Source organism: Chiloscyllium plagiosum, unplaced genomic scaffold, assembly GCF_037043375.1.
Source record: "Chiloscyllium plagiosum isolate Xiang-an unplaced genomic scaffold, Cpla_swu_hap1 HiC_scaffold_4, whole genome shotgun sequence".
NCBI lineage: Eukaryota > Metazoa > Chordata > Chondrichthyes > Orectolobiformes > Hemiscylliidae > Chiloscyllium > Chiloscyllium plagiosum.
This window is the reverse complement of record NW_028270142.1, coordinates 54,636,819-54,653,705: the sequence shown is the minus strand read 5'-3', so window position 1 is coordinate 54,653,705 and position 16,887 is coordinate 54,636,819. Positions and strand designations below refer to the sequence as shown.

At 42.6% G+C, this 16,887-nt stretch overlaps 1 long non-coding RNA gene across 1 annotated transcript in view; it reads right to left on the bottom strand.

The window, feature by feature from the left end:
• LOC122549581 (uncharacterized) overlaps nt 1-16,887 on the bottom strand; it is a 57,297-nt gene that overhangs the window by 29,302 nt on the left and 11,108 nt on the right. The window contains exons 2-3 of the long non-coding RNA XR_006311591.2: nt 7,890-8,032; nt 4,918-4,963 (exon numbers count right to left, since the gene is read on the bottom strand). This is a non-coding gene — a long non-coding RNA (uncharacterized LOC122549581). The remainder of the gene's footprint in view (nt 1-4,917; nt 4,964-7,889; nt 8,033-16,887) is intronic.

Sequence of the window (16,887 nt, the reverse complement as noted above, 5' to 3'; positions counted from 1 at the left end):
CAGCAAGGAAGAAGCTGTCCTTGGTGCATGTTTTCAAGCTTCTGTATCTTCTGCCTGACAGAAGATGTTGGAAGAGAGCTCTCAGGTGGGAGGGCTCTTTGATGATGTTGTTAACCTTTCTGCAGCAATGAGAAGTATAAATGGAATCTATGGGTGGGAGGTTGGCTTCTGTGATGGTCTGGGCTGTATTCACAACCTTCTGTAATTTCTTAAAGCAGTTGCCATACCAGGCCATTGTGCATCCGGATGGATGCTTTCTATGGTGCATCTGTAAAAGTTATTAAGGTCCTTATGGGCATGCCGAATTTCTTAAGCCAGCTGAGGAAAGGGGGCATTGTTGTGCCTTCTTGACTGTCACAGCTACATGGTAAAAACAATGACTGCAGATGCTGGAAACCAGATTCTGGATTAATGGTGCTGAAAGAGCACAGCAGTTCAGGCAGCATCCGAGGAACAATAAAATCGACGTTTCGGGCAAAAGCCTTTCATAGCAGGTCCAGGACAGATTGTTGGCTATTGTCACTCTTGGGAACTTGACGCTCTCGACCCTCTCCACCTCAGCTCCACTGAAGTACATAGGGGCGTGTCCTCCTCCTTTCCTCCTGAAATCATTGATAAAATCCATTTCTGGCAACATGTGGACTTTAATTAATTGTTCTGGATTTGAAAGTTCACCAAAGTAATAGTGACCATGAGGCTATTATTGATTGGAATTTTGAACCTTACCTGTTAAGGTTGGAAATCTTCCTCCATTACCTAGTCTAGCTCTAGATCTAGAGCAATGTGATTGACTCAAAGCAGCTTTCTACAATATCTAAGCAAATCATTCAGTTCAAAGGCAATTAGGAATGGGCAATAAATGCTGCCTTGTTGATGATCCTCACATCCTAAAAAGAAAAGTAATTCAGAATCCAGATAGTACCAATCAAAAATGGTATTCATGTGATAAGGATCTTTTTCCATTTCTTCTCAGCTGGATAGTTCTGGTCTTCGCCTGTAATTAAAAGGCAGGGGAGATGCAGGGTAGTGGATTTGAGGATTATACGATCAGTGGTGATCTCATTGAGTCTGCTCAGCTATTCAATGTTCTGAGTCACCTGCTTCTGATACTGCATTTTACGGTCTTATTAATAGGAGTTCAGGACAAAAAAAAGAGAACTGTACTCAGATTGTCAAACTAAGTCTATCCTCTTTGAGTATATTACTTTACTTGTGTGGAAGTATTCTTTTCTAACCTCCATTTGCCATTACTCCTTGCTTCAAAACCAAATTGTTTCATGAAGAGTAAACCAGATCTATGAGTAGCTACAACCTCATAATTGTTGTATCTTCTTTGATGAATAGAAGCTGTAGGAGCCTGTTTCGTAGATCATACAGATTGTCCTTCCTGTGACATATTGAAATTGCAAGCATCCAAGGAGGGACATGGACTGGCCACACAGATGAGTGTTGTGCACATTCTGACAGCCCTAACACCCGGAGACATTGGTACACAATGTCCATGAGCAGACAGGCACTGTTGAGGACCTCCCAGATGGAGAAAGCTTTTTGTCGATTGAAAAAATGGCCCCAAACATTTCCAGCCCAAAGTCTGCTTTGCATGTATCCTTGGTCTTTCTTCTCATTTTGACTCGAAGGCGAGGGCATACAGTGCATGATGGTTCTCTGGCTGTCAATAATTAGCAATCCATCCCGATATCCATGCAATTTGCAAGTTTCTGTCTTCCCAAGGAAAGGGTTGAAAACTGTTGAAAGTTAAGACTCAAACAGTTCAAAGTATGCTGTAAAGTCTCTTGTGGGACAGTGGTAATGTCCCTAATTCTGAGCCAGTCCCAGTTGTTTCAAAAGTATGTAAAAATGTCATGGCCAAGTTGTTTAGAAATTATCTTCCAAGTACATTGTAGTAGACATAAAGTTGTCGCAAATCCTACAACCTGGGGCAAAAACTGTTCTCTTCAATCATCTTTACACTGTAAGCCTGACAAGAGACCCATGTTTACCTTGTAGTTGCAAAATTCATCTTGAATCCAGGTTAAGCTTTAAAAAAGTTATCCAGTTGTCTCAATGTGTCATATCATACCCATTTTGCTGATCTGAAGTCTGCACAATTTTTGACTGCCAAAAATTAAATTGCTCTTTAAATGGATGCTGCAATCCATTGAACAGCAATGACTGCATTTGGCATTCCACCTCTACCTCAATTAATCAAGCACTTATGAAGAAGGACAGGAGTTAACTAGCAATATTACCTTAGGCAATTTCATGGAGGTGAACTAGTTCACGACATGCGAGGAGAAAGAACTCTCACTTTTAAAGGTGTGATTAGAATCAGAAAACACAATCGTGTTTTTGATTTTTCCAAATCAAAACAACGCCAACAAAATTAAAGGAGGTCATTTCAAAAGCAAAATAATGCAGATGGTTGAAACCTGAAGAAAAAAATAAACAATGCTGGAAATACATAGCAAGTCAGGTAGCATTTTGTAATGATATCTTGTTAGAAATATAGGTTTGATTGATAAATAAGCTTAAATAATTAGGTATGATGCAATAAATATTGAAAACATTTAAAGATAAATACTCATGTAAGAGTTAACCTTTAAAGATGGGAGGACCATAAGGCAATAAGATATAGGAGCAGAATTAAGCCATTCAAATCTGTTCACAATTCAATCATGGCTAATATGTTTCTCAACCCCACTCTCTTGCTACAATCTCATCCTTAATAATGGACTCTAAAATCTTACTATTGATGGAGGTCAGGCTAACGAGCCTATAATTTCCCATATTCTACCCTCCTTTATTGAACTCATCTCTTCCTATCACAACACTGTCCTGCTCCCCCTCAGTCCAGGAACTCCCCACCTACATTTGTGACACCACCCATGCCCTTCACCTCCTCCAAGATTTTCGTTTCCCCGGCCCCCAATGCCTCATCTTCACCATGGACATCCAGTCCCTGTATATATCGATCTGCCACAGCAAAGGTCTCCAAGACCTCCGTTTTTTCCTCTCATACCATCCCAACCAGTACCCTTCCACCAACATCCTCCTCTGCCTAGCTGAACTGGTCCTCACCCTCAACAACTTCTCTTTTCAATCGTCCCACTTCCTCCAAACCAAAGTGGTAGCCATGGGCACCTGCATGGGATCCAGCTATGCCTGCCTTTTTGTTGGGTTCGTGGAACAAGCCATCTTCCACAGTTACACTGGCACCAACCCACTCCTGTTCCTCCGCTACACCAATGACTGTATTGGTGCCATCTCGTGCTCCAATGAGGAGGTTGAACAGTTCTTCAACTTTACCAACACCTTCCACCCTAATCTCAAATTCATGTTGACCATCTCGGACACCTCCCTCCCCTCCCTGGACCTCTCCATCACCGTCCCTGGTGACTGACTAACCACAGACATCTACTGCAAGCCCACTGACTCCCACAGCTACCTAGACTACACCTCCTCCCACCCTACCTCCTGTAAAACGCCATCCCTTATTCCCAATTGCTCCGCCTCCACCACATCTGTTCCCAGTATGACCAATTCCACCTCAAAGTCCCAGATGGCCTCCTTCTTCCAAGATAGCAACTTCCCTCTCCACGTGGTTGACGATGCCCTCCAGCGCATCTCCTCCACTTCACACATCACCACCCTTGAACCCCATCCCTCCCAACGCAACAAGGACAGAATGCCCCTGCTCCTCACCTTGCACTCCACCAACCTCTACATACTTCGCATCATCCTCCGCCACTTCTGCCACCTCCAAACTGACCCCACCACCAAAGATATATTTCCCTCCTCATCCCTTTCAGTGTTCCTGAGAGACCATTCCCTCCACAAATCCCTCGTCAGGTCCTCAGCCCACCACCAGCCCACACCCCACTCCTGGCACCTTTCCCTGCCACCACAGGAAGTGCAAAACCTGCACCCACACCTCTCCCCTCATCTCCATCCAAGGTCCCAAGGGATCCTTCCACATCCATCAGAAATTCACCTGCACCTCTACCAATGTGATCTCCTCTACAGCGGGGAGACAGGACGCCTTCTTGCCGACCATTTCAGAGAACATCCCTGGGACACCCGCACCCACCAACCCCACTGCCCCGTGGCTGAACACGTCAACTCCTCTTCCCACTACATAAAGGACATGCAGGTCCTGGGCCTCATCCACCGCCAAATCATTACCACCGACGCCTGGAAGAAGAACATCTCATTTTCTGCCTTGGGACCCTGCAACCACACAGGATCAATGTGGATGTCAACAGTTTCCTCATTTCCCCTCCCCCACATTATCCCAGTCCCAAGCCTCCAACTCTGCACCGTCCTCCTGACCTGTCCATCACTCTCCCCCTGACCTATCACCTTCTTCCTCGCCTTCATCCACCTATCACTTTCTCAACTACCTTCCCCCCAAACCCACCACCCCCCATTTATCTCTCAGTCCCCGGGCCACAAGCCTCATTCCTGACAAAGGGCTTATGTCCAACATGTCGATTCTCCTGCTCCTCAGATGCTGCCTTTCCCAGCAATGCACCCTCGACTCCTCCTTTCTTGAACAGAGGTATTGGGTTAGCCATTTTCCATTCCTCTGGGACCCTCCCTGACTCCTCTGGTTCCTGAAAGATCATTACTAAAGCCTCCACAATCTCCTCAGCTATCTCCCTCAGACCTCCCGGTTGTTGTCCATCCAGTCCAAGTGTTTTATCCACTCACTGACCTTTTTGCTTCCCCAGCACCTTCTCCTCAGTGATGGCCATTACACTCAACTCTGCCCCCTTGCTGGCTTGAAGTTCTAGTATGCTTTTGGTGTCCATAGCTCCCAAATCTTGAAAAGTACACTTTGAAATTAGGATATGCGTTGAAGGAGACATGGAGATGATAAATATATGCAGTTATTTCAGTTATTGTATTAGTACTCACCAGACAACAAAATTGTAGAAATAATATGTTCAGTCACAGAAAATCACTGGAAAGAGACAAAGCAACATCACACCTAAGTGTGCAAATTAAATTTTAATTAAACAAAAAATACAAGATGCATCCAACTGATAAGAGATGGCAAAAGTCCTTATCTCGAATATACTACTATAAATCAGAGTACAACAACACTCATAAATACAGAGAAACAAGACAGTTTTACTGATAAACCTTTAACAAAGGATTTTAGAAATTAGATTCCCTACAATGTTGGAACAGACTATTTGGCCCAACAAGTCCACACCGATCCTCCAAAGAGTATCCCACCCAAACCCATTCCCCAACCCATTACTTTACATTTACCCTCACCCTTATAGGGTTGAAAGAATAAGGGACAGATGGAAGGAATACGTGTCTAAGAGTGCAAAACACCCAAACAAATTCACTAGATAAACAAACTTCATATGGAACTTCACAACTTCATGAAGAAATCTTCACCAAATAATTAAGAAATAGTATTATACAGTACAGGGAGAAAATAATTTTCTCCTACTGGGAGAAAATGTCTTATGCATCAGGACTTTGAGGTAAACCTGGCTTTAAATGTTCATGGGTGTTCTGTGCTTTGGACCTAATCAGGTGTTTCCCAGAACTTTGTGGGAACTTAGGAAAGAGATTGCTAGGCCCTTTGCTGAGATATTTATGTTATGGGTTGCCATGGGTGAAGTGCTGGAAAACTGGAGCTTGGCTAATGTAGTGCCATTATTTAAGAAAGTCTGTAAGGAAAATCTAGAGAATTACAGACTGGTGAACATTACATCAGTGGGTAAGTTGTTGGAGGGGATTCTGATGGACAGGATTTACAGCATTTCGAAAGGCAAGGACTCATTAGGGATAATCAACATGGCTTTATGCATGGGAAATCGTGCCTCACTAACTTGATTGAGTTTTTTGAAGAGGAGACAAAAGTAGATTGATGAAGGCAGAGTAGTAAACTTTGTCTGTGTGGACTTCAGCAAAGCATTCAGCAAGGTTCCACATGGTAGACCGGTTAGTACGGTTAGATCACATGGAATCCAAGGGGAACTAGCCAATTGGCTTGAAAGTAGGAGACAGAGGGTGTTAGTGGAGGTTTGTTTTTCAGACTGGAGGCCTCTGACGAGCAATGTGTCACATGAATCGGTGCTGGGTCCACTGCTTTACATCATTTATATAAATGATTTGGATATGAATATAGGAGGTATGATTAGTAAGTTTACAAATAACACCAAAATAGGTAGTGTAGTAGACAGTGAAGGAGATTATCTCAGAGTATAATGGGATTTGATCAGATGGGCTGCAAATGTGCTGCATTTTGGTAAGGCAAGCCAGGTAATAGTAGAATCCTGGGAAATGTTGCTGAAAAAAGAGACCTGGGGTGCAGGTTATCAGGGTAAGAAGGCATTTGGCACACTTGCCTTCATTAGTCAGAACATTGAGTATAGGAGTTGGGATGTCATGTTCAGCTGTACAGGGCATTGGTGAGACCACTTTTAGAATACTGCGTACAATTCTGGTCATCCTTCTATAGGAAGGATGTTGTTAAATTTGAGAGAGTACAGAAAAGATTTACAAGGATGTTTCTGGGACTAGAGAGAATGAATTAGAGGGAGAGATTGAAGAGGCTGGAGCATCGGAAGCTGTGGGGTGACCTTTGAGGTTTATTAAATCATGTGGGGCATGGAAATGGTGAGTAGCCAAGGTCTTTTTCCTAAGATGATGGAGTCCAAAACTAGAGGGCATGGGTTTAAGATGAGAGGGAACGATTTAAAAGGGACAACTTTTTCACATAGATTGGTGCATGCATGGAACGAGCTTCCAGAGGATGTGGTGGAGCTGGGTATAAATTGCAACATTTAAAAGACACCTGGATAGGTAAACGAATAGGAACAATTTAGAGGGATCTGGGCCAAGTGCTGGCAAATGGAATGAGGTGAGATTGGGATGTCCAGTCAGTGCAGATGAGTTAGATTGAAGGGTCAGTTTCTGAGCTGTATGACTCTATATTCTGATATGGAGGTGGAGGTGCCGATGTTGGACTGGGGTGGAAAAAGTTAAAACCCACACAACACTTGGTTATAGACCAACAGGTTTATTTGGAAGCACTAGCGCTGCTCCGTCATCTGATAGCTGTGGAGCAGGATCATAAGACACAGAATTTATAGCAAAAGACCACAGTGACATGCCAGAACTTACATATTAATGAACCAAAACTTGCAACTCATTCTAAAAGATGAAAGACTTAACAATGATCTAGGTTTGTTCAATATATCGTCTCAGTTGCATGACCCTGTGATCTTTTGCTGTAAATTCTGTGTCTTATGATCCTGCTCCACAGCTACCTGATGATGGAGCAGCGCTCCAAAACCTAATACTTCCAAATAAACTTGGCGCTATATGATTTTTATCTATATTCTGAGATATTCTTAGATATTGCTGAATGGTTATTACCGGTAATAACAAACTGGAATCTATTAGATTTGGTATCACATCTTCTGATCATTTTTAGCATAACTATACAACTTTTCATTTAAAATGTTTTGCTCATTAGTTTGCATTAATAAAATTGTGTAATTAGTAAATCATCTCACTTAAGTTTTTCTGTTACAACTGAAAAAAATCCTCCTCCCTGTAAACTCCTTAAGTGGGGATGAATATATTCTGTAAAGAGTTATCCCAGACACTTCAAATATCTGGAACATTATAATGTGGCTTATTAAAACTAAGCGGGCAGTTTGGAGGAAAGTAACTCTCTCAGCAGCTTCTTCCCCTGTGGAATGCTTAAGTCAATCTTATAAATACAAAACTAAACACTTGCGGGATGAATTAATATGAACTCAGCAGACAAAAGTTATCAGGGAAATACTCCTGATCTCTGAAGTTAATTAAAAGCTATAAATCACTTCAATCTGTAGTTAGAAACAAAGTTAACATACCAGGAGGTCAAAACCAGAACTGAAGGCAGATAGAAATCTAAGGGTCTCTGTAGAGAAGGGAGGGGCAGGAAGAACAGAAGAGAAGGACCTGAATGTTCACTCTCGGGGCAGAGTTTAGATAATCCGGGCTCCATAAATCCAACCTGGAAGAAATAATAGTGAATTGAAAGGCACCCACTGTGATAATAAAGGTCGTGAAATAAGTTATGTACCACTCATCCAGTAATGATAGTTCTTACGCTTAAGTTGATAAGTTGACAATGTGATAAAGTAAGTATTGATTTTCTTAACACTACAAACATTGTTTAATATTTAAAGGGCAGCAGTTTTAATGACCTTGACAGTTTGTTGACTCTTCTTAACAACTTCCGTTGACAGGCTGATGGTTGGACATTTCTAATATGTTTAAATAGTTTTTACACACATTCATATCTATTTTAAGGATTCTAAATGACATTTTACTTGTCCCAAAGACCAACATACTTTTCCCAAAGGGAACCTCCTTCACCAAATCAGCAACTCACTCCTCCGAAGGAACACCTTGCCTCACCTAAAAGGCTCCTGATCTTGAAAAATGAGTACCTATCCTCCCCAAAAGGAACCCCAGGATTATATTTGAAATGGTACCTGACCTCTCCAGACGGGTATCCACACTCTCTAAATAATTCGAGAAGCTTCAGATTTTTTTTTCCTAGCGGGTCTAAACTGCAGAGGTCATGTTTCACATTATAGTGATGTTAAAAAGAGCTGTGTTTTCAATCACTGTTAAATGTTTAATGTAAAATATCCTCACTTTATTTCTTATTAAATATCATCAACAATTCTTCTGAAGCAAAGCATAACTCATTAGTGCAGAGCTAATTATTAATGTCAGAGTGAAGTGATTGCTTAAGCTTGTCTAATTACAAATCCTTATACATCGCTTGATTGTTTTAAGCCAAGCAACAGTCTGATTTAGAACAATCCCTGTGTTATTCAAAGATAAACATGTTACGGAGCAATTCAATCCATACAAAGCAATGAGCTTTAAACACCACAGCCTGAATCTTACCAAAACCAGAACTGAAGCAGAAGACAGAATTCATTGATATTAGCTATGTTTGTACTAAAAATTTGTTTCGTTCAGTCAAAAACATGGAAACCTGAGACAACGCTGGATTGGGAAGAATGCTTTTTCCACTTTGATCAACACTGAAGCGAGCTCATATTGCAAGGGTCTGCAACATTTGCAAGGAAACACAAATTATGGCATAGCCAATGAGTGGAGTATTCCACTTGGGTTCCATTGATGAATCTTCAACTGATATAAATCAAAGTATAACAAGGTTTGAACAAAAAGTGATGACAGATTCAATTCGGACTTTGGATACCAAGGAAACACAGTTCAAACAGAATATTCTTTAAAAAAGGAATAGTCATTGGCAGATACAATGATCACATCAAACAAGAAACAAAGCTCAAGAAGTATGATTGAGCTTCTAAACCTGAGACTCTACCTTTGTAGGGCCTCCCACCCAACCTATTCCTCTCACCTTAAAGACCAGGGATACATCAGGTAAGCGTCTCTTCTTTTTTTACTTTCTTATAAGGGGACTAGCAGGGATGGCAGTGCTGGGAGAGGAATGTTCCTCCTGCATGATGTTTGAGGTGAGGGACACCATTAGTTTCCCATCCAAGTACATCTGCAGGAAGTGCACCCAACTCTCGCTTCTCCAAGAACGTGTTAGGGAACTGGAGCAGGAGCTGGATGAACTTTGCATCATTCAGGAGGCAGAGGCTGTGATACAAAAGAGTTACAGAGAAGTAGTTACTCCTTGGGACAAAGAAAGCTGAGTGACTGTTCGAAGGGGGAGAAAACAGTCAGTGGAGGGATCCCCTGTGGTCGTTTCCCTGAAAAATATGTATACCGTTTTGGATACTGCTGGGGAGACTACTTACCAGGGGTATGTAGTGGGGCCCAGGTCTCTGGCACAGAGCCTGTCCCTGTTGCACAGAAGGGAAGGAGGGAAAGCAGGAGAGTATTAGTCATTGAGGACTCAATTGTTAGAGGTTCAGATAGAAGGTTTGTTAGGAATGAACGAGACTTATGGTTGGTGTATTGCCTCCCAGGTGCCAGGGTCCATGATATCTTGAATCGTATCTTTGAGGTCCTGAAGGGAGAGGGTGACCAGCTCCAAGTCATAGTCCATATAGGTACCAACGATATAGGTAGAAAGAGGGATAGGGATGTAAGGCAGGATTTCAGTAAGCTAGGGTGGAAACGGAGAGCTAGAACAAACAGAGTTATCATCTCTGGTTTGTTACGCGTGCCAGGTGATAGCGAGGCAAGGAATAGGGAGTGATATCAGCTGAACATGTGGCTGCAAGGATGGTGTAGGAGGGACGGATTCAGGTACTTGGATAATTGGGGTTCAATCTGGGGAAGGTGGAACTTGTACAAACAGGACGGTCTTCACTTGAACCAGAGGGGTACTAATATCCTGGGTGGGAAATTTGCTGGTGCTATTCGGGTGGGTTTAAACTAGCTCAGCAGTGGGATGGGAAACTGCAACTATAGTTGCAGCGCACAGGAGGATGAGAGTAGGGAGGACACGGTCACAGGAACGTGCTGGCAGACAGCAAGCTGGTTTGAAGTGTGTCTACTTCAACGCCAGAAGTATCCGGAATAAGGTAGGTGAGCTTGCAGCATGGGTAGGTACCTGTGACTTCGATGTTGTGGCCATTTCAGAGACATGGATAGAGCAGGGTGAGGAATGGATGTTGCAGGTTCCAGAGTTTAGATCTTTCTTTAAAAGGTGGTAAAAGAAGGGAAGGTGTGGCCTTATTAATCAAGGACAATATAACAGTGGCTGAAAGAACTTTTGACGAGGACTCGTCTACTGAGGTGGTATGGGCTGAGGTTAGAAACTGCAGAGGAGAGGTCACACTGCTTGGAGTTTTTTATAGGCCTCCGCAGAGTTTCAGGGAGGTGGAGGACAGGATTGGCAAAATGATTCTGGGTAGGAGTGAAAGGAAAGGGTGGTCATTTTGGGGACTTTAACTTCCCCAACATTGACTGGAAAAGCTGTAATTCTAGTGCATCGGATGGATTAGTTTTTATCCAATGTGGTACAGGAGGATTTCCTGACAGTATGTCGAAGGGCCGACAAGAGGGTAGGCAACACTGGATCTGGTGCTTGGTAATGAACCAGGCCAGATGTTTGATTTAGTTGTAGGTGAGTACGTTGGAGAGAGTGACCATAATTCAGTTAGGTTTAGTTTAGCGATGGAAAGGGATAGGTAAATGCCACAGGTCAAGAGTTATCAATGGGGAAAGGGCAATTATAATGCGATTAGGCAAGAATTAGGATGTATAGAATGGGGTAGCAAAATGCAGGGGATGCAGACAATGGAAATGTGGAGCTGGTTTAAGGAACAGATATTGCATGTCCTTGATAGGTGTGTTCCCTGTCAGACAGGGAGGAAGTGATAAGGTAAGGGAACCGTGGTTTACTAAAGAAATTGCATCTCTTGTTAAGCGGATAAAGGAGGCTTATGTGACGATGAGACAAGACAGTTTAGATGAGGCGATAGGGAGTTACAGATCAGCTAGGAAGGATTTAAAGAGAGAGTTAAGAAGAGCAAAGAGAGGAGATGAGCAGTCCTAGCAGGTAGAATAAAGGAGAACCCTAAAGCTTTCTATAGGTATGTGAGGAATAAAAGGATGACTAGGGTAGGAATAGGGCCAATCAAAGACAGAAGTGGGAAGTTGAGTATGGACCCTGTGGAGATTGGAAAGGTACTAAATGAACATTTCTCATTGGTTTTCACTCAGGAAAAGGAGAATATTGTAGAGGAGAAAAATGAGATACAAGATATTAGCTTAGAAAGGATCGAGGTTAGTTACGAACAGGTGTTATCAATTCTAAAAGGAGTGAAAGTAGACAAGTCCCCTGGGTCGGATGGGATTTATCCGAGGATTCTTTGGGAAGCTAGGGAGGAGATAGCAGAGCCTTTGGCTTTGATATTTGAGTCATCATTGTCTACAGGTTTAGTACCAGAGGACTGGAGGATTGCAAATGTTGTGCCCTTGTTCAAGGGCAGTAGAGATGACTCAGGTAATTAGAGACCAGTGAGCCTAACTTCTGTTTTGGAAAGGTTTTGGAAAGGATTATAAGAGATAGGATTTATAATCATCTAGCAAGCAACAATTTGATTTCAGATAGTCAACATGGTTTCATCAAGGGCAGGTCGTGTCTCACAAACCTCATTAAGTTTTTTGAGAAGGTGACCAAGCATGTGGATGAGGGTAGGGCAGTTGACGTGGTATACATGGACTTCAGTAAAGCCTTTGATAAGGTTCCACATGGTAGGCTGTTGAAGAAAATGCAGAGGCATGGGATTGAGGGTGATTTAGCGGTTTGGATTAGAAACAGGCTTTCTGAAAGAAAGCAGCGAGTGGCGGTTGATGGAAAATATTCAGCCTGGAGTCTGGTTACTAGTGGTGTGCCACAAGGACCTGTTTTGGGGCCACTGCTGTTTGTCATTTTTATAAATGACTTAGACACAGGCATAGGTGGATGGATTAGTAAATTTGCAGATGATGCTAAAGTCAGTGGAGTAGTGGACAGTTTGGAAGATTGTTACAGGTAGCAGCGGGACTTGGATAAACTGCAGAATTGAGCTGAGAGGTGGCAAATGGAGTTCAATGCAGCTAAATATGAAGTGACTCACTTTGGGAAGAATAACAGGAAGGTAGAGTACTGGGTCAATGGAAAGATTCTTGATAGTGTGGATGTGCAGAGGGATCTTGGAGTCCATGTACTTAGATCCCTGAATGTTGCCACCCAAGTTGATAGTGCTGTTAAGAAGGCATACGGTGTGTTAGGTTGAGGGATTGAGTTCTGGAGCTGCAATGTTATGCTGCAACTATACAAAATGCTAGTGCGGCCACACTTGGAATATTGTGTACAGTTCTGGTCGCCATATTTCGGGAAGGATGTGGAAACATTGGAAAAGGTGTAGAGGAGATTTACCAGGATGTTGCCTGGTCTGGAGGGAAGGTCTTATGAGGAAAAGCTGAGCGCATTGGGTCTGTTCTCATTGGAAAGAAGAAGGCTAAGAGAGGATTTGATAGAGACATACAAGATGATCAGAGGATTAGATATGGTAAGACAGTGAAAGTCTCTTTCCTAGGATGATGACGTCTGCTTGTATGAGGGGGCATAACTACAAATTGAGGGATGATAGATTTAAGACAGATGTCAGAGGCAGATTCTTTACGCAGAGAGTGGTAAGGGCGTTGAGTGCCCTGCCTACCAATGTAGTTAACTCAGCCACTTTCGGGAGATTTAAACAATCCTTGGATAAGCACATGGATGATGATGGGATAGTGTAGGGGGACAAGCTGAGAATAGTTCACAGGTTAGCGCATCATTGAGGGCCGAAGGGCCTGTACTGCGTTGTATTGTTCTGTGTTCCATGTTCTAAATGGATATGGTGGTTTCATCAATCATGCAATCACTGAACATAAAATAAAATGCCTAAATGTCTAAATTAATCAACAAGTTAAATTAAATAGTCTGCACACTTCAGCACACATCGACCAGCAGGTTAAGTATGAAAATCTGCTCACATATATTGAAGATAGGATTCATACAACTCTGGGGAAGGCACCACTGAGTTGGCCCAACCCATGCCTGAAATTCAGGACACAGTCAAGAAATTTACCTTGTTCCGTGATCCCCATAAATGCCAATAAAAGCATTGTGTCAGGAAAGACGCAACAAAAGTGCCACCTCCAACCTCACACTAAATCAGAATCAGCAGCCTTCAAGCCAGAGATCAACCAAACTTCCAATTCTGAAGAGAATGCATTCTGGAAGAACAGTGAAATCTCTAGACAGGCTGAATTTGTGAAGTCAGAGGGTCTGAAAGGGTGTGGAGGGAGATAGTGTAGTAGTTAAAGTAATTATATGCAAAACTGTATAATATATTAACAATTGAAAAAAAGGCTTGGGGAAAGAGTTGTATAAATGTGTAAGGACGTGAACGAGTTAATGCTGAGGAGTGATTTAAGCTCCATCCACTATGACAGTGACATACACATTTGGAAGGGGAAGAACTTACAGTCTCGAAGGAGTGAAATCTACCATCTGGGTCTTCCTTGTCATCACTGTCTATCATATTAAGGTAACTTGTACCTAATTGCTACTATGCAATAAACTACATCTTGTTTAAGATAAGAGCCTCTTCCTGTTGGACTAATAAGTGGTCTGTCGCTAATGCCACATCATTAGCAGTGGTGAAGGCTCATTTTATAATGCTACATCCAACAGCAGCTAAACAAAGGGTGGAAGCTTGCAGTCTGACCACTTTCGCCCTCTGGTCCCACTACCTTGTCACCATTGTAAGGGGTAGATGGAAGCTATAATCTACACTGAAATAGAAAAGACAATTCCCTCCATGACTCCCTCGTCAGGTTCACACACCCCCACTAGCCAAATCCCCACTCCTGGCACCTTTCCCAACCACCACAGGAACTGCAAAACCTGCGCCCACACCACTCCCCTCACCTCCGTCCAGGTTCCCAAGGGATTTTTCCACATCTGTCAGAAATTCACCTGTACCTCGACTAATGTCATCTACTGCATCCGTTGCACCCAGTGTGGTCTCCTCTACATTGGGGAGACAGAACGCCTTCTTGCAGATTGTTTCAGAGAACATCTCTGGGACACCCGCACCCAACAACCCCACTGCCCCGTGGCTGAACACTTTAACTCCCCCTCCCATTCCACAAGGACATGCAGGTCCTGGGCCTCCTCCACCACCAATCCATTACCATCGACGCCTGGAGGAGGAATGCCTCATGTCCCACCTCGGAACCCTGCAATCGCACGGGACAAATGTGGATTTCAACAGCTTCCTCATTTCCCCTCTTCCCACATTATCCCAGTCCCAAGCGTCCAACTCGGCACCGCCCTCCGGACCTGTCCATCACTGCCCCCTCTGACCTATCACCTTCTCCCCCATCTTCATCCACCTATCGCTTTCCCAGCTACCTCCCCCCAGCCCCACCCCCCTCCTATTTATTTCTCAGCCCCTGAAACATCGATTCTCCTGCTCCTCAGATGCTGCCTGACCTGCTGTGCTTTTCCAGCACCACACTCTCGACTCTGATCTCCAGCATCTGCAGTCCTCACTTTCTCCTAGAAATAGAAAACTACCAGAAATATCAGAATTGCAGCACACCAAATTCCAGTTATACAAAGTGGAACACCAATCAACCTTCAACAGGCTTCACAATGAACTTGAACTAATAATTTAGTTAGTCAAATTTTTAACTCTATGAAATTGTTCTAAAGTTTATTTCATTTATTCCCAGAAATTTTCTGGTTATAATATGTCTGATGTCCACTAGAGGTCAGTGTCTGTGAATATAACCCATTCACCTTCTCAGTATATTGTAGTCTCTAATTTTCTTACTCACTTTCCCTTTTTATCTCATCCTTTAAAAAGTGTCTATCCTGCCATTTAGTTCCAAAGGTGCCTGCTGTTGTACCTCCAGCTCCTTGTACAATTGCCAAATGATTGCATCAAGATCAAAACAACAAAACGAGAAAGAAAACTATCAGGGAGGACTGGAATTGCTGGGACATTTTTCTGTTGAAAATACTAGACAGAGTGGTGATTGGATAGAGGGCTTTAGAATTATGAATGGGTTAAATAAGGGTACACTTTTTTTTTATTTATTCATTTTGTGGAATGTGGGTGTTGCTGACTGGCCAGCATTTATTGTCCCTCCCTAGTTGTCCTTGAGAGCTGCCTTCCAGGAGAGAATGTAGGGACCCAAAAACTACAGAGCATAAATGTAAGATTGCCAGTAATAATCCAATAAGGAGAAACTCTGACAAGGAAGTGATGAGAATCTAGAACCTGCAACTGGAAGGAGTGCCTAAGGCAAATAGCATTAATACATTTAACAGGAAGCTATGAGATTGAGGGGAATAAAAAGATATTTTGATCAGGTGAAGTAGGAGGAAATCAATGAGCAGTATAAGCAAACCTACCAACAGGTCTCTTTATCCGTTGCAGAATTCCGCCTAATTCTGTGTAACAAAAAAACCAAATTCAATTTTGCCCAGACCAAATATCACTTCAGAAGGGATTGAACTGGAGCTTTAGTTCATTATTGTTCCTATTTAATCTGCAGTTGCTGAGTAAACCACACTCTCCTTTATAGCAACTACTCTCCAGTGGCAGACACATCTTGTTTATGTGATTTGGTTCCACACTGGACACTTCTTATCAATTGAGACATGGGAGAATGATTTTCTTCTCTGTTTTCTATAAACAGGAGGCACCTGTAAGATCTAGAACAGTACATGGAATAATCTTCAGCCACAGCTCAAGGATTTGTATGGAATTGTTCCCCTCTTCTTCACTATTGCTACTGCAACACATACACCTGGATTGTGGTGAGCAGCTCTAATTTTTGGTTAATAATCCTGTTGACCCTGCTATCTTTGTTTTATGTCTTTGTTCTATTACATTATCATCATCTATGAGTCAGTTAAGTTCACTTACACCTTAGCGTCTGTTTAAAGTCCCAGTTCAGAAATTAAGGAGAAGTTCTAACACTATACTCTAGTGCAGTACTGGGGGAATTCAACTATATCATTGGTGGCATTGTTTAATAAAAGGTTATGATTGTGTCTGCTATGTCAAGTTGGCGTAAAACATCCCATGACCCTATATCAAAGAACAGCAGGGGAGTTATACATCAGCGTTCTGGCCACTACTGACCCCTTAATCATCATCACAGAAACAGATTATCTGCTCATTATCAGTTTGCTGTTTGTGGGAGTTTACTGTACACAAATTAGATACCTAGTTTTCTACATAACAATGGTGACTACACTTCACACAAGTCAAACCTTATCAGCCCATAAAGTACTTTGGGATATGGTGAAGCCATGAAAAATGCTGCATAATTGCAGGTCCTCTATTCATTCAGTAT